The sequence below is a fragment of the Apium graveolens genome, chromosome 4, assembly GCF_009905375.1.
Source record: "Apium graveolens cultivar Ventura chromosome 4, ASM990537v1, whole genome shotgun sequence".
Lineage (NCBI taxonomy): Eukaryota > Viridiplantae > Streptophyta > Magnoliopsida > Apiales > Apiaceae > Apium > Apium graveolens.
Window position 1 is genome coordinate 311,336,115 of NC_133650.1, and position 23,718 is coordinate 311,359,832.

The 23,718-nt window shown below is 29.8% G+C and overlaps 1 pseudogene; it reads left to right on the forward strand.

Annotated features, from left to right (window-relative positions):
- Window positions 1-976: 976 nt before the first annotated feature.
- LOC141720144 (UDP-glucose flavonoid 3-O-glucosyltransferase 7-like) overlaps window positions 977-23,718 on the forward strand; it is a 60,202-nt pseudogene continuing 37,460 nt past the window's right edge.

Sequence of the window (23,718 nt, forward strand, 5' to 3'; positions counted from 1 at the left end):
ATTCATAAAAGTATTATATATTAAGTTGTGCACATTTTTTGTGAATGATATTACATCCAAATGAAAGGTTCCGATTTCTACTATTTTAGATAATATTGTTAGATTTTTAAAATTTTATCAACTATTTATTTTTAATTTTTGATTGTTTTATTTGATTTAAATAAAAATAAATAGTAGACAATTTTTTAAAAATCTAAAAATATTATTTAAAATATTAGAACTCAGAATCTTTCATTTGGATGTAATATCATTCATAAAAAATGTGTGAAACTCGATATATATTACTTTTAAAAATTTCGACTAACGATAGAGTGATGTTTTTTATACAAATTTTCAAATGAGTGACTCATTTGGGTCCGTTTTTATATCGGTGACTCACTTGATACAGGTACTTAGAAAAAAGAATGTCAATTGAAGTTATTGTTGCTCCTGAACATTTTTGGTGTGATAAGGCGAGGTCAAGTATTTTTGTAAGGTTTTAGATAGGAGCAACGCTGGGGATCCCAAAATTGTTTCCGGATGCAGAGTGCTGCATTTAAATTCCAAGTAGTTGTTGGTGATGAGTATTTATAACTTTGTCAATGTTAGCTGTACAATGGTCTGATCAGATCTCTCACTGGGCGACAATGTCATCGCTGTAGTAGTGATAGTTGCCACATTGTAGTCAGGAAAGGTTGTCATGCACACAGCTAGAGTGTTTTGATTGAAAGTGTTTGACATGAAACTATGAGAACATAGCTACCTCGAATGATCCTTACTTGTCCTGGACATTTACCTCAAACTATATCCTTGTGCTAGAATCTCTTATGGTTTTATTCAAAACTCTTTCTGAGCAAGTTCTGAGAATGTAGAGTTTAATCCATCAGGTTTATGCTATCTTTGTGTAACACATAGTCTCTCTGTTTATGCTCCTTATGAAGCTGTTGAGTGTGATACAGAGAGTTTATTGGTTCCGAATCTCCCACACAAAATAGAGATGACAAGATGTCAACTGCCAGAACATGTCAAGATCAAAACCAGGTATGGTGAACTGATCAAATCAATCGAAGAGTCTGAGCAAAACACCTACGGTATGGTTCTCAACACTTTTCATGAAATTGAGCCTGCTTATGCAGATCATTATGCTAAAATCAAGAAAAGTAAGTCATGGCACATAGGTCCTGTATTTCATTATGCTAGATAAACAAAAACCTGACTCTGTTCTCTACTTAAGTTTCGGTAGTATGGTCAGATTTTCTGATGCTCAACTTACTGAAATTGCATTTGCTCTCGAAGCATCAAACACAAAATTCATTTGGGTAATTCCCAAGGGTGCCGAGAATCTAGAATCATGGTTGCCACCAGGGTTTAAAGAAATATGGCGAAAAATAACAAGGGCTTAATTTATTCAAATCAAACGCAATTAAAGAACAAGTTTAAAATTAGAATTTGAAATACTAACTAAATACTTGTCACTTCAAATGAAAGTTTTGCTGAAATTTCTTTCACGAATTTTTTTCCCCAGAAAATTTTATCGAGATTGGGACGGAAATTTTTTCCCAAGAAAATTTTTTCTAGAATTTTTTTTCCGGGAAATTTTCTCGGGATCGGGAGGGAAATTTTTTCTGAGAAACTTTTCTCGGAATTTTTTTTCCCGATAACTTTTTCTTGGAAAATTATCAGCGATTCTTGTCCAGGAGCCCCTTTTACGATAAGGGAACACGATGTAGTGTATGCTAAAGGAACATTGTACTTTTCCTGGATTTAACATTTTGCTAGATTTTTGGAGATGAGAGATGAGTAAGTATTGGATCCCATTTTCTAAAAGGCTCCACCTCTCGATATGTTATGCATTGGGGGGAGCGCGAACTAGTTCGGATCGGTTTTTGAATGAAATTGGAATCAAAATTGTATATTTTCGGTTATATAAATTGAAGACTGTAATTGTATAATTGGTTCGGCTTCAGTTTAAAAACCTAAATTTAGTTTTTACTGATTCAGGTTCGATTACAATTTTTACATGTCCAGTTGGAGTTTCGATCTTTTAATTGTGATCCAGTAATCTTCCAATCTTTTCTAAAATAAATGAGTTAAAATTTAAAGTTTTGCATTTTAATTTTGATATATGGATGGACTACTGCATTTTTTCTGTTGATTGAATGTTAAATAAGGTTATTACATGTTAATTTTAGGCTTAGGGTTTTAGGATTTCAGTTAATTTTTCACTAAACCTCTGTTTTGCTAATGGCTACAAAACCTTTATGCCATTACATACCAGAAGAAATCACAGAACAGATTCTTGTAAAATTACCATACACAAAATCAATATTAAGATGCACCTTAATTTGTAAACTATGGTAGTACTTTTTAATTAAATAATCTCAATTTATCAACACTCACCTCTCTAATCCAAATAACACCAAGTACTTGTTATGCCAGCACACTTCACCTTGTGAATCCTTTAGTAATTATTCACTATATTCTGATACTAAACCATCTAGGAATTGTGTAACATTAGTCTTTTCCCGTGAACTAGAACATGTCACTGTGCATGGCTGCTGCAGTGGAGTGATTAGCTGTACTGAGTTTCGTGAAAGTCGTGGAAATATCTATCCCTGGAATCCTTTTGTTAGGAAATGGAAAATTCTTCCTAAGTTTCGAGAGAAGTGTTATCGTGAAGATGCCAACGAAACTATTGGATTTTGGTTTGATAAAGAGAAAAACGACTACGAGGTTGTGAAACTTAGTCATACCAAAGTGGCATATTGTGTTGATTTGTATAGCCTGAGAAGTAATTCTTGGAAAATTATCAGCGATTCTTGTCCAGGTGCCCCTTTTACGATAAGGGAACACAATGTAGTGCACCTTTTACGATAAGGGAACACAATGTAGTGTATGCTAAAGGAACATTGTACTGGCTGGTGGAAAATGGGCAGGCCAGTAGGATTATTTCATTAAATTTGAATAATGCCATGTTTCGAGAGGCGTTAATAAGTACAAGTTTTCCGACTGCAGGTTTATTAATGAACCCATGGTGTCTTAAAGAAGTGGATGCTAATTCCCTTGTTATCTTGAAAATGAATGATCTGGGTTGGGTGTGTATCACGAAAGGACATCAAGAGAGTCTCGAGTTATTATACACAGACATGGATAAAAGAATGGTGCCCTGCATAGAATAACAGGGAGGTTTTCTGAAATTTGTAACTATGAAGTGAAGAGACTTCCATGGTCCATATTTCTACTGCCAATTAAGGGATTTTTTTGTTAAGTTTTGCACATTAACATTTAAAGTGAGCTCACTCATAAATTTAATCCTAAAATTTTCGTAAAGACTGAGATATTTTTAGTAGAAGAACCAAAAAACATAATTTTTTTGCCAAAGTGAGGAGATATATAAAAAACTGAGCATGAAATCAAATGATATCCGTGTCATTGAGATATGCGGGCAAGAGGTGTCATGCGACCCCCTTATAACTGAGCAAGAGGTGTCAGGACACAAAGGCTAGGGTTTTAGGCTTTTAGCTATTTTTTCATAAACTTTCAGTTGCTGATGGCTTCAAAACATTTAGGCCATTACCTACCGGAATAAGTCTTTGAGCAGATTCTTGTGCAAATACCATGCATGAAATCTATCCTACACCTCAGTTTGTAAATTATGGTATTTTTTTAATTAAATCATCTCGATTCATCAACGCTCATCTCTCTAGTCCAAATAACACCAAATACTTGTTATGCCACAGTTCACCTTATCGCAACGAATATTCATTATATTATTATAGTGAACCATATAGGAATTGTGCGAAATCAGAGTTTCTTTGTGGGCTTAATGATGTTAAGGTGCATAGTTGCTGCAATGGAGTGGTTTGCTATACCAAGCTTTACCAAAATCGCAAAGATCGCGGACTTATCTATCTCAGGAACCCTTTTGTTAGAAAACTGAAAGTTCTTCCTAAGTATGGAGAAAAGTGTTATTCTAGAGAAGCCAAAGAAGCTATTGGATTTTGGTTTGATAAGGAGAAAAACGACTACGAGGTGGCGAAAATTAGTTAGACTGAAGTGGCATCTTCTATTGATTTGTATAGCCTGAGGAGTAATTCTTAGAAAACTATAAGTGATTCTTGTCCAGGTGTCCATTTATGCCCGATATTGGAGCACAATGTAGTGTACACTAAAGGAACATTGCTCTGGCTGGCGGAAGAAAAGTCGAGACACTGGAAGATTGTTTCGATAAATTTGAGTAGAAGCATGTTTCAAGTGGCTTTAAAGGTACTAATTTTTCAGTCTTAGGTATATGGTATCAGTTTACGGGGCCCTAATATACATATACCATGAAAATTCATATATATTTACTTGAAGAAGTTAAATATTTTTGGGGCTCTTGAGTGTAGGGGTCCTAGGCGCAAGTCTTGGTCACCTATAGCCAGGGCCACCCCTGTCTTCTGCATGAATGGTCTTCGTTGTGTTTGTATGAATGGTCTTCGTTGTGTTTGTATAGTGAAAGTATATGATGAGATTCTTGAATTGTTATATACGGATGTGAATGAGAGTTCTAGTAATTACTTTTGTCTGTTAGGTTTCAGAAATAACGGTGAAGCTCTCCTTCATATAAGCAAATTTACTCAGTTTCAGCAACCCAGAAATTTGATAGTTTCATACGATTTTGGTGCCAATCAATTGACTGATTTGTTTTTAACCAGCGAAAGTCTGTTCTCTGCCTATCCTTTGGTTGAGACTCTTGTGCTCCTAGATGAGAGATGAGAGTGACATGAATGTGGTTGGATGGCAGAAAATGGTTAAGATTCTGAAAACGTTGTTTGGGAAGATTTCAAACTAATATTAGTTCTGAATAAGATGCTCATGGGGCCAAATCAGTTTTCACTGTCCATATTTCTAGTGCCACCAAGAACCGATGCGAAAAATAAGATTTTTTACTACACCCACGAAAATATCGATTTTTTGCATTTTTCATATCAGTACATAACCGTTGTCCATTGACGTTTTTCTTGTAGTGCACTAAGGTATAAATAGGTGAGTTATTTAAGGTCACCTCGTAAGAATATTTGAATTCGACTATTGAATTATACAAATACTTTATCGAGTCTGTTTTTTTAACGTATGTTTAGCTTCAGGAAACTTATTTCAGAAATCTAATAAACGTATGTAAATCTCTTCTATATATAATAGGAGAACAAGGATAATTAGTGAGATTAAAAATTCTCATTGAAAAGACTAAACTACCCCTATTTTTAATTTTTATCAAACTCGAGATATTTAATTCATCTATATAACCTCATACCACTACACCATAATCTCACATATGTTTTTTATCATACACATAATATGTAAGTTTGCTAAATGAATATTTTATTTAACTTTAAAGATATTTACTTGAATTCCGCAAAAACAAGATAGTTACTTTATTATTTGTACAGTTAATTTTAAAGAATTAAATTTCGGATATAGAATTAGATATAGTACATAAATGAATTAATATTTTATTCATTTATCTTTTTTTTTTTGACTTTGAAAATGTATCTCATATATTTTTAACATATTTTATTATTATAAAAAGTAATTAAAATGTACATATATTATTTTTAGATAAAATATTGAAAATAGAACGCTTATATATAAATAATCTATAATGGTATTACATATTTAGATGAGTTCGAATTATAGTGAGTCAAAATATTTTATTTTATTCCAATTTAAAATTAGAACTTGGCCCATTCTTCAAAAAATATCCGAAATTTGAATACATGACTCGGCCGAAAAACATCGTCAATTCTACATTTAGTAAATTTAAATTACAAGTTCGGCGAGAATATCTTACCAATAATGTAATTTTTTATATATATTTTATGTTAATATAAATTAATGTGTTTTAGGTGTTTATAAGATCAAGACAATTGATTATTTATATTAAAATTATTAACTTCACTGGTAGCACATTATTATTTTTGGTACTTGTCCCGATTTTAAAAATATTTGAAATTTGATATGAGACCTCACAAAATTTTTTAAAACTACGATGATATATTAAATCGATTTATTATTTATTTTTTACTTTAAAAAAACTAGCTTTTTAAAAAGAATTCTTCTAGATAATTAATATTCATTGATTAAGATAATATTGTACAAATATTTTGAATTATTTTTATATTTTAAATTATTTAAATAAAAGTTTTATCTAGACTATATTGTGACATTTGATTCAATGTATTTTATATTATTTAAAGAAAAAAAAATATATTATTCACTAATTTGAATGAATTAACCAGTTCAACTAATATTTATAAAATTTTATCAAATTGAAAAATACTTAATTTTAGGATAATAGAATACAAGATTTTTAAATTATTATATGAAGAAATATTAGAGTAGTAATGAAAGGAACTTAAAAACAGTTAAAATAATGATATAATTATAATTTTTCCTTCGAATCCTTGAAATAAATCATGAATATCAATAATAAGTCTTTATAATATATAATTTATTTTTATGTTACAACCATGATTGATACTCAGTTGCGTAAAAACTAGTTATAGATTGTTTGTTAGTGATAATATGAATACCATATATAAATTATTGCAATTTATTTATTACATAATTTTAATTTTTGAATAATTATAAATGCATGTTATTTAAGTAATCATTTATCTCACTAGATATTAATAGTGATTAAAAATGTACATAAATCAGATATTTAGCATATAAATAATTGAAATCATCGTAATTTATTAAGAAATGTAGCATACGACAATATACATGCTCTCACACACATATAACTTAGTGTTATTTTGGTAACCGTAGTGTAAATAAAAAACTAATATTTTTCCATGCATATATACGTTGAATTTCAAAAATGAACATTTTTTTAATAAATCAACTTTTATATTAACAATAGTGTAAATTTTACATTATTGTATATTATGATTGCAAGTCATCCTGACTTCAATTATGCATTTTTTATCATTTTAAATTGAGTAAGTTAATTATAAGTTAGTAGTGAACTCAGTAATAATATAGCCCGTACATGTAGTTTATTTAAATAAAATTCAAAATTTTTGGTTAACTCTGTATTCAACATAAATGTTATTTTTTAACTTTTTATTTGTAAACATACTAACGGCATTCTACAGATTAAGTATAATCGTTTCGTTTTAAACGTACAATGACTACCCTATTTATATTCATTCATTAATGTAAATTATACAACACATACAATAATATATATATATATATTTTGCTTAATGGTTTATATTTGAAACATTGTGTAATTTGTTATTGTCTTTTATGAAAATAATACACATTGATAAACAATCAACTTGTATTTGATATACGTTAGACATTGTACAACATTTACATATAAAAACCAATTAAGAACATTATAATTCTAGAAAATGACGCGTGTCTCGCACGGGTTATTATGCAATATTAAATAATAAAATAACACATACCTCATGATGTGTATGGAGGGATTGTGTACGCTGTATGTAATTATAATGATGTTTGAAGTAAATTTGAAATTATATTTAAAGTCATGATTGGAAATAAAATAGTGATTCAGGTTAAAAAGGTGAAATATTGCAAATGAAGGTATTATAAAATAAATTTATAATTGGAGATGGCCTAAATAAAGGAAACTGTATTCGGTTATGATATGGGCCTTAAAATTGGACACACCATGATACGAACAACATTGTCTTAAAACCCTTAAATTTTACATAAAACATAATTCATCAACATCCTTCAAATAACAGATAATTCATATTACATGAGAAAAGTTTTTAAAGACAAAATAAAGCATGCCAACATATAAATTCATTAAACAACTGCCATGGGTTGTTTAGGCCTAAACTCGAAACCTTGTACGATAAGGCCAGCCTTGAGTACATTTGTATCAGTTGACATAAATCGCGTCTCCACCTCATCATCATCATCTCTTGCACCAGTCTCAAACTCTGCTATCTTAATCTCCATCCATTCGTCCTTCCTCCACCGACTAAACTCTCCATTTCGTTGCTCAATGTTGTGTGCAGATGTTCTTGGATCAGGATAAACTATGCTAGCTTCATCATCAGGCACCTCCTCTCTTTCATTAACAAATCTAATGGATGTCTTTGCCGAATCAAGTCCGCAGGCATCCTCATATATTTTAAAGACAAGATATGTTTCATAAGTGGTGTGAGGAGATAACATTCCAATTTTCATTTTGCCACGAATATCAACACACCGCCCCTTGTCAAGTACAGCAACCTCCTCTGAAAATCTGTTCACATGGATAATACATTGAGGCATGAATGCCTGATACATGCGATGAGAGGACGACTTTAATCATATTCATCATGCGTTCGGAATACGTGTAAACTAGTCAAACTGTTTGTGAGTTACTCGAACTCGGCTCGTAAAAAATTCCAATTCGGCTGGGAATTAATCGAGCCGACCTCGAGTTCGAGCTCGAGTTTTTCAAATTTGTAATCGAGTCGAGTTTGAACTTCTGATTACTCGGCTCGTAAGGTTCGAGCCTTATTGAGTCTCTTTTATTTTCAGTTATTTTTATTAAAAAAATATTTTGATATTTTTTATATATTATTTATTTATTATTCAATCGAACTTGAGCCAAACCATCCTATTTCGAATTTTTGTTAATATTTAGTGAAATAAATTCGAGTTTTCAAACCGAACTCGAGCCTACCGAACTTTTTACTTGAAATTAAAAGCTCGGTCGAGTTCAAAGCTCGAACCCGAACTATTTTTATTGAGGTCAAGCCGAGCCACGGTCTAGGACTCGGCTCAACTGGATTACACCCCTAGTTTGGAGTTGTTGCACACAAAACTACAGTTTGTTGCGCAAAATTAGCTCAAATCCTATTTTATTAAAATTTTAAAATCTGCTCATTTAAAAAGTGTTTTTACCAAAAAGGACGAGGAAGTATGCTTTTGAAAAAATACGACCTTGTAGTTCTAATTCTACTATTAAATCACATTTAAAATATTTTTTTTTCATAAAATATGTGTATATTAATAATATTATAAAATATTAAATATCAAAATATGTGCATATCGAAAATATTATTAAAGATTTATTTTGTGAACAAACACTTTCTCTATCAATACTACAATTTTTAACAGTAATTGCCTAAAGTGATTTACATCTTTTACAAGATAATGTCATAGTGACCTGCATTTCATAAAATTGACTTGCATTCACGAATGGAGACCGAGAATAGTTAAAATTGTTTAGATTTATCTTTAAATTGTAATTAGCTGGTTGGGTGTGACCGGTGAGGTGAAGTTATTCAAATTATTTAAGGTAACAGATCAGGCTACATGTAATATAGACTTCTTATTTGCATTCATATAGGAAATAAATATGCATAATGCTGTATTTAATTATCTTTATTAGCACTACTGTTTTACTCTTTTCTGTTATTTTTTTGACCAAAAAAGCCAATACCTAAAGAGATTGCAAATTTTAACAAAAAGGTTTCGTCTTAGCTCAAAATTTTGTTATTAAAATGTTATTATTAATAGATAAAAATGTGAATATTTTGAAAAATACCCTTCATAATATTGTTTTGCTACTTTATTTTCAAAAAAAGCATTCCATTTTATACTTTAAATAACAACTTTTATCAAAATATTAAGCAAAATTTATAATATATACATAATTTTTTAAAAAAATTGGTATTGTGGGTTAGGACTATAAACAACCCATTAATTTGTCTTGTCACCCTCATCCCTAAATGCTTCTTTTCAATTGAGGTATGCATAAAATATAATACTACATTGTACAACTCAACACACAAGCTAACAGTTCCCAACTAGAGTGAATCCTCTTGCTATAACCATTGACCATAATTCCCACACTTATTAGTTTGTTATACTAGAAAGAAAATACTTATAACAAAGTTACTATGATTATATAGAGTGATGCACAAGTATTTGTAGTTACAACCGGATTAGTATTTAGCAAAATGTACCTTTGCATGTATGTAAATAATGCAACAATAATTATTCACATACCTTGAGTTACTATCATATAACCATTGCCACCACCAAGGAACAATGGCAAGCTGCCTAGCAGCTACCATTAAACATTTTTTTCCGCTTCCTTTATCCAACCAAAAACTCTGTTAGAACAATAATGAGATCAAGTAATTAGACAATTTAATTAAAAGATTTTGGACCATTCTCTTTTATCATGATACAAATACATAAGTAATCCAAAAATCATCATGAATAGTTCTAACTTCTAATACTTATTCATAATTTTTGGATAAATTATTGTAAATTTTTGGTTGTCAACTATCCAATCTTTACTCCCAATCATATAGCTACAAATAATTCATCTAAACACTAATTTTTTTTAATGGAGAAATTGAAGAAAATATGTCAATTTAGAACATTAATTACAAATAAAGAAATATTTAAATCTTTATGTCCTTACATTGACCAGTCTTTGAAGATATAAGGGTACATCTATAATATGTAAAATGCAAAAACGGCAGGGAATAAATTTAAATATATGAGAAAATTTAAATATATGGAGTAATACACATGGTAAACTTTGGTCATCCCAGTCTTAAAAAGAATAATCTTACCTTTCATTCAGTTGTTTCTATATATTGTTTTCCAACTTTGACATTTGATAAGCACTTAAATAAATACCAATAATGGAATCCCAAATAAATATTAAAGAAAATAATATTTTATATTTTAAAACTAATTTTCACGGGGAACAATTATTTATAATCATATTTTAATTAAAATATGTATAAGTATCTTAATGTTAATTAAACACATATTTAATTTTTATTTATAATCTTTTCTAACAGTAATACATCTTTAAATCTTTAGTATACCTATTTTATTTTTAAAAACCTTATTACAAAACTTTACATTAATGAAATAATTATTGAAATTATATTTAATAATTATTATTATTTTACATACATATAAAATAAACACATATAACTATTTTAATTAAAACTTATATTAACAGAAAAAATACTGGATCTAATATTAAAAAAAAAACTATCTTAATTGAAATAAAATTAATAGACAAGGATATAAAAACATAAAAAAATATCAAAATGTTAAATATTAAATATTAAAAACAATACACAGAAATAAACTTAGTAAACAAATAATAATATCAAGAAATAATTGAGAGAATTACCACATTGCCATCGTCCAGCAGGATAGCAGAGTCACAGAGAGAAAAATAAAGTTGTTTTTTCGTGGTGTAAGTCAAGGTGGAGATTGATCTCCTGAGAATTTGATTAATATCCGGTGGTAAAAATTTGTTCCATAACTCATCCGAATCACCCGCAGCCCTCAATTCTGTTGAAACACCTGAAGCTCTACATGTATCCTTGGGTGATGTGAATGATAATATTAACGATAGGCAATTCTCGGTAAGGTGCTCCATCTTAGTTCTTTTGTGATGTATGATTTCCTTCCCCAAATTTGTCCTAAAGTTGATTGTAATGAAATAATTTGTTTTTTATTATCTTTGCTCCCTTATTTTTAACGCTACCTACCAGAAAGGTTTAGATGTTTCTAGATTTAAGCTAAATGGGCCGATACCTAAACTAGGTGACCAGCTGGTCCAAAAGGAGGGATAATAAAAAGTGTGACCCCCTCAAGGTCCATCATGACCCATATTTTTTAAGGTCCAAAATTTTGACCACCTTTCTACACAGCTCATTTGAAAATAAAATGTTCACAAATTATTTTAACTAGCCCCCTGCTTCGCACACGTAAATTTCTTGCAATATACAAAAGTATTAAAAAATTTTGATTTTTCAAATAATGATTTTGAAATATACAAAAATATGAAAAATAATGATTTTTTGTAAATTTAAAAAATTCTAAGAAATTTAAAAATTGAATGATTTATTAAAAAAAGAAATATTATTATAAAATGCAAAATTTATTTGTAAAAATTTTATACTAAAAATATATCAATTCGTAATTGTATCTCGTACTTAAATTTCGATTAAGAAAACTTTTATGTTAGTTGAATTAACAAAGTCGATGTTACATTTTTGAAATTTTTTGAAACATATGATTCTAAAAAATGTTAAACTATTATACATAAAATTCTTGGAGAGTTTTTTTTAAAAATTTAAAAAAAACGCTTGGAGAAAAAAATTTAGGTTAAAAAATCATTAAATAATAAAAAAATTTAGGTTAAAAAATCATTAAATAATAAAATAATAAAATCATTAACTATTAAAATAAATAGTTGACTATTTATGTTATAAACATTATTGTAAAAACGACACGGCCCCTTACATTGTAAGATAATGTTTTTCTTTTGCTCTAGAAATTTTACTTTTTAAAAAATTACTTTGAAAATTATAATCTAATTGATGTAAAATTTAAAGAAAAATAAAATATTTAAAATCTGTGCAGTGTGCAAATGTTCTTGAATTAAAAAAACAATGACTATATGTTTAGTCCAAACCTAACCACTTAATTAATTTTAAATATTACTATGCTTTAATTTGAACTCTATTAATATTTATATGCAACAATCTCAAGTTTATTTTTTTAGATCTTAGTTATAAGATTTAATAAATATACAAATATGTATGTTTATCTAAAAAATATTTACAAATATGTACATTTGATCTAGTAATTTTATGTTTATTGTAATAAGATAGAAAAAACTTGTTAAGTGCAATTTTTACAAATTTGTGAGTTTATTTTCTCTAATTATAATATTTTATATTTACTTGTCTTTGTCTATAGATTATTATTTATAATATCTCTTTTTGCACCATTTTTTTAACCTAATGTTAAACATCAAATCATAAAACAATTCTACCAATTAAAATTTAATACACACTATATTCTTACAAGTATAACAACATGGCAAATTATTTTTCTTTAAAGTTAGATTAATAGAGAAAAACACTATTATGCCTGATTCGATTGATCTTACATTTCCCAATTTTTTAATCTCAATAACAGGTTACTGTAACCTGGACGATCATGATTAACAACTTGAACAAAAAAATGTCTTCTCTCTCAAAGGTTAACAGCTAGCTATGGGGTTGTGCCAACAGGAAAAAATTTCAAAATGAGGGGACTAAGGAAGGTGAGTTGAAGGTAGCTAAGAAGGGGTTTAGTGCTGAGAGCTTTAAACGGAAGCTTTAAATCAGATCCATTGGAGAAGCTTGAAAGCTAGGGGAGGGTTGGAATGGAAGGAGAAGAGTAGAAGTGTAGGAAAAAGTCAAGGGGAAAGGGGAAATGTCAAGACTTATGCGCAAGCATTAAAGAATGAGATAGACAAGATGGTGGATGTCAAAAGAGTTGTGGATGAGGGGGAGTGGCAAATGGTGCAAAGGAAGAAAAAGGTAGGGAAAGCAAGAATGGAGTCAAGTTTCACGATTTTTCTGTATAATATTCCGGGAGAGTGCAAAGCTAGGGAAATTTGGAATTGCTTGAGGGGTTCAGGGGTTATTTTGGATATAATTCTGCCTAGAAAAAGAGACAAAAGAGGGAAAATATATGGTTTTGTCAAGACAACTTCGGAGCTTGAAGCCAATACAATTATTCTTAATGTTAAGGTAAAGGGGGGTTTAGGATCTAATATTCGTATGAGTCTTAATGAAAAAAGGTTAGTAGAGATCAAGGAAAAGGAGATTTTAGGGTGTACAAAGATAATGTGGTTGGGTCAAATCAGATTAGGAATAGGGATGACTATAATAATATTAAGAAGGATGTGGTCAAAGTGAATGCTGAGGTTGAAAATAAGCATGAAAATGGAAATCAGGAGAAGGAGTTGGGGGTTGAAATGTTTGAATATATTGAAGCAGTAGTAGATAAAGATGTTGAGGAGGGTTTATATGATACCAAAGTGACTTTCTCAAGAACTGATGAATCAGCGAGCTCGTTGCAAAATAAGTTATGAGTAGAAGGGATTGAACAGGTCAATGTAGTGGGATTAACTTCTCGAAAGTTCTTATTAGCTAGTATGCATGACAAGGGGTGGGAAGAATATGCAGATAAGCTTTTTGAGAAATAGTTTAGGAGTTTGAGAAAATTTAAAGATGAGGATCTGGTTGTTCCCAGGACAGTATGGTTACAAAGCTATGGGATCCCAATGAATGTGGGGTTAGAAGAAAATTTGAAGGGCTATACGAGATGGTTGGGGATTGGATTTGTTGGTCCTATCAGAAAGATAATGAGATTGAGTTTTTTAATCCAGTCATTTGTATATCTACTACAAGAAGGGAAAAGATTGAAGAGTCCATAAATATATTATTGAAGGGAAAGCTTTATCCAATTAAATTTGTTGAAATTGAAAATGGGAAGGAGCTGAAGAATAAAATGGATTCAATTAGTTTATCTGAAGGAGGGATTATATCAAAAGTTATGAAGGTGTTGGAGGTGGATGGAAAAGTGCATGAGGGGAGGTTGGTTTTGTTAAATAGTCAAGCTGTAGAAGAAGTGGTTAGAACAAACTCTAAATCAACTAGTAAGGATTCTTTAAGTGAGCTGAAGTCTGGAGGGACAAAGAACATAGTTGAAAAGTCTGACAGTTTAGAGTCTGGTGTTTTTACTTGTACTTCACAAGGTACTTTGTGTAATGAAATTATTAAGCTCAAAGTCAAAGGAGTGGGTAGACCTAAAAAGAAAGGTAAAAAGTTTAACAATCCTTTTGACTTGAAAGGAGGTGTTAATTTAGGATGTAGGAAGTATCTTGGGAGAAATAATAGGTTAGGCCCTTGTTTAGGGTTTGGAGGTAGTTTTGTGACTCTGTCAGGAAACAAAGAGGTAAAAAAGAAAGAAGCTGCTAGAGAAATAATAGATTGTGCTGAACAAATGGGGCTAAAGGTGTTAGGGATAGAGAGAAAGTTATTATTGGGATAGCAGAGCAGCTGCAAAAAGGAGAATTGTAAGATTGAAGTAGTAAAGAAGTTGTACTGTAGTAAAAGTAAACCATTATGTTAGTAAAAGATATAAGAATAATATCTTGGAATTGTAGAGGGCTGTGTAATGATGTGAAGAGAAGAATGGTTAAAGATATGATCAGATCTAGAAGAGTTAATATACTGTGTTTGCAGGAAACAAAATGTATGGAATGGAAGAAATTTTGGGAGAAATCCATTTGGGTCAGTGGTCAGGTAGGATGGCTTATACAGAATTCAGAAGGTTTGTCAGGGGGACTGATTTTAGTATTGGATAATTTGTGTTATAAAAATTTAGGCTCGGCTTCAGGAAAAACTTGGCAGTGGGTTCAGCTCAAATGCATCTTAACAGATGAAGTTTTTCATATAGTCAATGTGTATGGTCCTTTAAACTTAAAAGGTAAGAGGCAATTTTGGGATGAGATATCAAAAATCTTACTTATCACGGGAAATGATTTGGTGTGTGTGCTTGGGGACTTTAATAGTATTATGGATGAAAAAGAGAGTATCAATTGCACATATAGAAGATTAGATGTGTAGGGTTTTAAAGATTTTGTTAAGAATAATAATTTGTGTGAGATTGGGTTGATAAATGAAAGTTTTACTTGGTTTGGTCCTTTTGGAAGGTGTAGTAAGTTAGACAAAGTTCTGGTGAATGATAGTTGGTGTGCTCGAGATAACTGGGAAGTTATGGAAATTAATAGGATGATATCGGATCATAGACCTTTGTTGATGTATGCTTGTAAAATTCTGAATGATCCAGTGCCTTTTAGGGTGTTTAATTGGTGGCCAAGAGAATAGTAATCCCTTTTTTAACCAACTGAGGCAATTTTATTTTAGTTTGATGACATTATATTGATTCCGCAGATTTCCTTTCAAATTTTTATTTTGTTATAGTCCGGTCCAATAATATAATGTTTTTAGTGGGATCAATAATATATATTATTTTATTTTAGCCTGATTCTTCAATAATATAATTTTATTTAGCCAGGATGGGTAATTATATAATGTTTTATTTTATTATTTTATTTTATTATTTTTAGTTTTTTTAATTTTTATTTAAGATTTGATCAATAAAATAATTTTGTTTAGCCAGGCCAGGTAATTTTTATATATTATTTTATTTTAATGAAAACCAATATACATATCACAATTCATTTATGAATATTTATCTATTTATGATATCTTTTTATGATATCGTAATACATATCTATTTTGTTATTGTCTTTTATTAAAATAATACACATTGATAAACAAAACTTGTATTTGATATAAGTTGGACATTGTACAAGATTTACATATAAAAAAAATAATGAAGAACATTATAATTCTAGAAAATGACCCATGCCTCGCACGAGTTATTATGCTATATTAAATAATAAAATAACACATACCTCATGATGTGTAATGAGGGATTGTGTACGCTGTATGTAATTATAATGATGTTTGAAATAAATTTGAAATTATATTTAAAGTCATGATTGGAAATAAAATAGTGATTCAAGTTAAAAAGGTGAAATATTGGAGATGAAAGTATTATAAAATAAATTTATAATTGGAGATGGCCTAAATAAAGGAAACTGTATTCGGTTATGATATGGGCCTTAAAATTGGACACACCATAATACAAACAACAATGTCTTAAAACCCTTAAATTTTACATAAAACATAATTCATCAACATCCTTCAAATAACAGATAATTCATATTACATGAAAATTTTTTTTAAAGACAAAATAAAGCATGCCAACAGATAAATTCATTAAACAACTGCCATGGGTTGTTTAGGCCTAAACTCGAAACCTTGTACGATAAGGCCAGCCTTGAGTACATTTGTATCAGTAGACATAAATCGCGTCTCCACCTCATCATCATCATCTCTTGCACCAGTCTCAAACTCTGCGATCTTAATCTCCATCCATTCGTCCTTCCTCCACCGACTAAGCTCTCCATTTCGTTGCTCAATGTTGTGTGCAGATGTTCTTAGATCAGGATAACCTGTGCTAACTTCATCATCAGGCACCTCCTCTCTTTCATTAACAAATCTAATCGATGTCTTTGCCGAATCAAGTCCGCAGGCATCCTCATATATTTTAAAGACAAGAAATGTTTCATACGTGGTGTGAGGAGACAACATTCCAATTTTCATTTTTCCACGAATATCAACACACCGCCCCTTGTCAAGTACATCAACCTCCTCTGAAAATCTGTTCACATGATAATACATTGAGGCATGAATACATGATACATGCGATGAGAGGACGGCTTTAATCATATTCATCACTTACCATGCGTTCGGAGTACGTGTAAACTAGTCAAACTGTTCGTGAGTAACTCGAACTCGGCTCGTGAAAAATTCCAATTCGGCTAGGAATTAATCGAGCCGAGCACGAGTTCGAGCACGAGTTTTTCAAATTTGTAACCAAGTCGAGTTCGAACTTCCGATTACTCGGCTCGTAAGGGTCGAGCCTTATTGAGTCCCTATTATTTTCAGTTTTTTTATTATAAAAATATTTTTATATTTTTTATATATTATTTATTTATTATTTAATCGAACTTGACCCGAACCATCCTATTTCAAATTTTTATTAATATTTAGTGAAATAAATTCGAGTTTTTAAACCGAACTCGAGCCTACCGAACTTTTTACTTGAAATTAAAAGCCCGGTCGAGTTCAAAGCTCGAACCTGAACTATTTTTATTGAGTTCGAGCCGAGCCACAGTCTAGGACTCGGCTCAACTCGATTACACCCCTAATTTGGAGTTGTTGCACACAAAACTATGCTCAAAATTAGCTCAAATCCTATTTTATTAAAATTTTAAAATCTGTTCATTAGAAAAGTGTTTTTACCAAAAAGGTGGAGGAAGTATGCTTTTGAAAAAATACGACCTTGCAGTTTTAATGCTACTATTAAAACACATCTAAAATATTATTTTTTCATAAAATATTTGTATATCAATAATATTATAAAATATTAAATATCAAAATATGTGCATATCAAAAATATTAATAAAGATTTATTTTGTGAACTAACACTTTCTCTATGAATACTATCCTTTTTAACAGTAATTTTCTAAAGTGATTTACATCCTTTACAAGATAATGTCATGTGACCTGCATTTCATAAAATTGACTTGAATTCACGAATGAAGACCGAGAATAGTTAAAATAAAATTGTTTAGATTTATCTTTAAATTGTAATTAGCTTGTTGGGTGTGACTGGTGAGGTGAAGTTGTTCAAATTATTTAAGGTAATAGGCTACATATAATATAGACTTCTTATTTGCATTCATATAGGAAATAAATATGCATAATGCTGTATTTAATCACCTTTATTAGCATTACTATTTTACTATTTTCTGTTATTTTTTTTCCCAAAAAAGCCAATACCTAAAGAGATTGCAAATTTTAACAAAAAGGTTTGGTCTTAGCTCAAAATTTTGTTATTAAAATGTTATTATTAATAGACAAAAATGTGAATATTTTGAAAAATACCCTTCATAATATTGTTTTGCTACTTTATTTTCAAAAAAAGCATTCCATTTTATACTTTTAATAACATCTTTTATCAAAATATTAAGCAAAATTTATAATATATACATAATTTTTAAAAAATTTGGTATTGTGGGTTGTGACTCTAAACAACCCCTTAATTTGTCTTGTCACCATCATCCCTAAATGCTTCTTTTCAATTGAGGTATGCATAAAATATAATACTACATTGTACTACTCAACACACAAGCTAACAGTTCCCAACTAGAGTGAATCCTCTTGCTATAACCATTGACCATAATTCCCACACTTATTAGTTTGTTATACTAGAAAGAAAATACTTATAACAAAGTTACTATGATTATATAGAGTGATGCACAAGTATTTGTAGTTACAACCGGATTAGTATTTAGCAAAATGTACCTTTGCATGTATGTAAATAATGCAACAATAATTATTCACATACCTTGAGTTACTATCATATAACCATTGCCATCACCAAGGAACAATGGCAAGCTGCCTAGCAGCTACCATTAAACATTTTTTTCCGCTTCCTTTATCCAACCAAAAACTCTGTTAGAACAATAATGAGATCAAGTAATTAGACAATTTAATTAAAAGATTTTGGACCATTCTCTTTTATCATGATACAAATACATAAGTAATCCAAAAATCATCATGAATAGTTCTAACTTCTAATACTTATTCATAATTTTTGGATAAATTATTGTAAATTTTTGGTTATCAACTATCCAATCTTTACTCCCAATCATATAGCTACAAATAATTCATCTAAACACTAATTTTTTTTAATGGAGAAATTGAAGAAAATATGTCAATTTAGAACATTAATTACAAATAAAGAAATATTTAAATCTTTATGTCCTTACATTGACCAGTCTTTGAAGATATAAGGGTACATCTATAATATGTAAAATGCAAAAACGGCAGGGAATAAATTTAAATATATGAGAAAATTTAAATATATGGAGTAATACACATGGTAAACTTTGGTCATCCCAGTCTTAAAAAGAATAATCTTACCTTTCATTCAGTTGTTTCTATATATTGTTTTTCAACTTTGACATTTGATAAGCACTTAAATAAATACCAATAATGGAATCCCAAATAAATATTAAAGAAAATAATATTTTATATTTTAAAACTAATTTTCACGGGGAACAATTATTTTATAATCATATTTTAATTAAAATATGTATAAGTATCTTAATGTTAATTAAACACATATTTAATTTTTATTTATAATCTTTTCTAACAGTAATACATCTTTAAATCTTTAGTATACCTATTTTATTTTTAAAAACCTTATTACAAAACTTTACATTAATGAAATAATTATTGAAATTATATTTAATAATTATTATTATTTTACATACATATAAAATAAACACATATAACTATTTTAATTAAAACTTATATTAACAGAAAAAATACTGGATCTAATATTAAAAAAAAACTATCTTAATTGAAATAAAATTAATAGACAAGGATAAAAAAACATAAAAAAATATCAAAATGTTAAATATTAAATATTAAAAACAATACACAGAAATAAACTTAGTAAACAAATAATAATATCAAGAAATAATTGAGAGAATTACCACATTGCCATCGTCCAGCAGGATAGCAGAGTCACAGAGAGAAAAATAAAGTTGTTTTTTCGTGGTGTAAGTCAAGGTGGAGATTGATCTCCTGAGAATTTGATTAATATCCGGTGGTAAAAATTTGTTCCATAACTCATCCGAATCACCCGCAGCCCTACATGTATCCTTGGGTGATGTGAATGATAATATTAACGATAGGCAATTCTCCGTAAGGTGCTCCATCTTAGTTCTTTTGTGATGTATGATTTCCTTCCCCAAATTTGTCCTAAAGTTGATTGTAATGAAATAATTTGTTTTTTATTATCTTTGCTCCCTTATTTTTAACGCTACCTACCAGAAAGGTTTAGATGTTTCTAGATTTAAGCTAAATGGGCCGATACCTAAACTAGGTGACCAGATGGTCCAAAAGGAGGGATAATAAAAAGTGTGACCCCCTCAAGGTCCATCATGACCCATATTTTTTAAGGTCCAAAATTTTGACGACCTTTCTACACAGCTCATTTGAAAATAAAATGTTCACAAATTATTTTAACTAGCCCCGTGCTTCGCACACGTAAATTCCTTGCAATATACAAAAGTATTAAAAAATTTTGATTTTTCAAATAATGATTTTGAAATATACAAAAATATGAAAAATAATGATTTTTTGTAAATTTAAAAAATTCTAAGAAATTTAAAAATTGAATGATTTATTAAAAAAAGAAATATTATTATAAAATGCAAAATTTATTTGTAAAAATTTTATACTAAAAATATATCAATTCGTAATTGTATCTCGTACTTAAATTTCGATTAAGAAAACTTTTATGTTAGTTGAATTAACAAAGTCGATGTTACATTTTTGAAATTTTTTGAAACATATGATTCTAAAAAATGTTAAACTATTATACATAAAATTCTTGGAGAGTTTTTTTTTAAAAATTTAAAAAAAACGCTTGGAGAAAAAAATTTAGGTTAAAAAATCATTAAATAATAAAAAAAATTAGGTTAAAAAATCATTAAATAATAAAATAATAAAATCATTAACTATTAAAATAAATAGTTGACTATTTATGTTATAAACATTATTGTAAAAACGACACGGCCCCTTACATTGTAAGATAATGTTTTTCTTTTGCTCTAGAAATTTTACTTTTTTAAAAAATTACTTTGAAAATTATAATCTAACAGATGTAAAATTTAAAGAAAAATAAAATATTTAAAATCTGTGCAGTGTGCAAATGTTCTTGAATTAAAAAAACAATGACTATATGTTTAGTCCAAACCTAACCACTTAATTAATTTTAAATATTACTATGCTTTAATTTGAACTCTATTAATATTTATATGCAACAATCTCAAGTTTATTTTTTTAGATCTTAGTTATAAGATTTAATAAATATACAAATATGTATGTTTATCTAAAAAATATTTACAAATATGTACATTTGATCTAGTAATTTTATGTTTATTGTAATAAGATAGAAAAAACTTGTTAAGTGCAATTTTTACAAATTTGTGAGTTTATTTTCTCTAATTATAATATTTTATATTTACTTGTCTTTGTCTATAGATTATTATTTATAATATCTCTTTTTGCACCGTTTTTTTAACCTAATGTTAAACATCAAATCATAAAACAATTCTACCAATTAAAATTTAATACACACTATATTCTTACAAGTATAACAACATGGCAAATTATTTTTCTTTAAAGTTAGATTAATAGAGAAAAACACTATTATGCCTGATTCGATTGATCTTACATTTCCCAATTTTTTAATCTCAATAACAGGTTACTGTAACCTGGACGATCACGATTAACAACTTGAACAAAAAAATGTCTTCTCTCTCAAAGGTTAACAGCTAGCTATGGGGTTGTGCCAACCGGAAAAAATTTCAAAATGAGGGGACTAAGGAAGGTGAGTTGAAGGTAGCTAAGAAGGGGTTTAGTGCTGAGAGCTTTAAACGGAAGCTTTAAATCAGATCCATTGGAGAAGCTTGAAAGCTAGGGGAGGGTTGGAATGGAAGGAGAAGAGTAGAAGTGTAGGAAAAAGTCAAGGGGAAAGGGGAAATGTCAAGACTTATGCGCAAGCATTAAAGAATGAGATAGACAAGATGGTGGATGTCAAAAGAGTTGTGGATGAGGGGGAGTGGCAAATGGTGCAAAGGAAGAAAAAGGTAGAGAAAGCAAGAATGGAGTCAAGTTTCACGATTTTTCTGTATAATATTCCGGGAGAGTGCAAAGCTAGGGAAATTTGGAATTGCTTGAGGGGTTCAGGGGTTATTTTGGATATAATTCTGCCTAGAAAAAGAGACAAAAGAGGGAAAATATATGGTTTTGTCAAGACAACTTCGGAGCTTGAAGCCAATACAATTATTCTTAATGTTAAGGTAAAGGGGGGTTTAGGATCTAATATTCGTATGAGTCTTAATGAAAAAAGGTTAGTAGAGATCAAGGAAAAGGAGATTTTAGGGTGTACAAAGATAATGTGGTTGGGTCAAATCAGATTAGGAATAGGGATGACTATAATAATATTAAGAAGGATGTGGTCAAAGTGAATGCTGAGGTTGAAAATAAGCATGAAAATGGAAATCAGGAGAAGGAGTTGGGGGTTGAAATGTTTGAATATATTGAAGCAGTAGTAGATAAAGATGTTGAGGAGGGTTTATATGATACCAAAGTGACTTTCTCAAGAACTGATGAATCAGCGAGCTCGTTGCAAAATAAGTTATGAGTAGAAGGGATTGAACAGGTCAATGTAGTGGGATTAACTTCTCGAAAGTTCTTATTAGCTAGTATGCATGACAAGGGGTGGGAAGAATATGCAGATAAGCTTTTTGAGAAATAGTTTAGGAGTTTGAGAAAATTTAAAGATGAGGATCTGGTTGTTCCCAGGACAGTATGGTTACAAAGCTATGGGATCCCAATGAATGTGGGGTTAGAAGAAAATTTGAAGGGCTATACGAGATGGTTGGGGATTGGATTTGTTGGTCCTATCAGAAAGATAATGAGATTGAGTTTTTTAATCCAGTCATTTGTATATCTACTACAAGAAGGGAAAAGATTGAAGAGTCCATAAATATATTATTGAAGGGAAAGCTTTATCCAATTAAATTTGTTGAAATTGAAAATGGGAAGGAGCTGAAGAATAAAATGGATTCAATTAGTTTATCTGAAGGAGGGATTATATCAAAAGTTATGAAGGTGTTGGAGGTGGATGGAAAAGTGCATGAGGGGAGGTTGGTTTTGTTAAATAGTCAAGCTGTAGAAGAAGTGGTTAGAACAAACTCTAAATCAACTAGTAAGGATTCTTTAAGTGAGCTGAAGTCTGGAGGGACAAAGAACATAGTTGAAAAGTCTGACAGTTTAGAGTCTGGTGTTTTTACTTGTACTTCACAAGGTACTTTGTGTAATGAAATTATTAAGCTCAAAGTCAAAGGAGTGGGTAGACCTAAAAAGAAAGGTAAAAAGTTTAACAATCCTTTTGACTTGAAAGGAGGTGTTAATTTAGGATGTAGGAAGTATCTTGGGAGAAATAATAGGTTAGGCCCTTGTTTAGGGTTTGGAGGTAGTTTTGTGACTCTGTCAGGAAACAAAGAGGTAAAAAAGAAAGAAGCTGCTAGAGAAATAATAGATTGTGCTGAACAAATGGGGCTAAAGGTGTTAGGGATAGAGAGAAAGTTATTATTGGGATAGCAGAGCAGCTGCA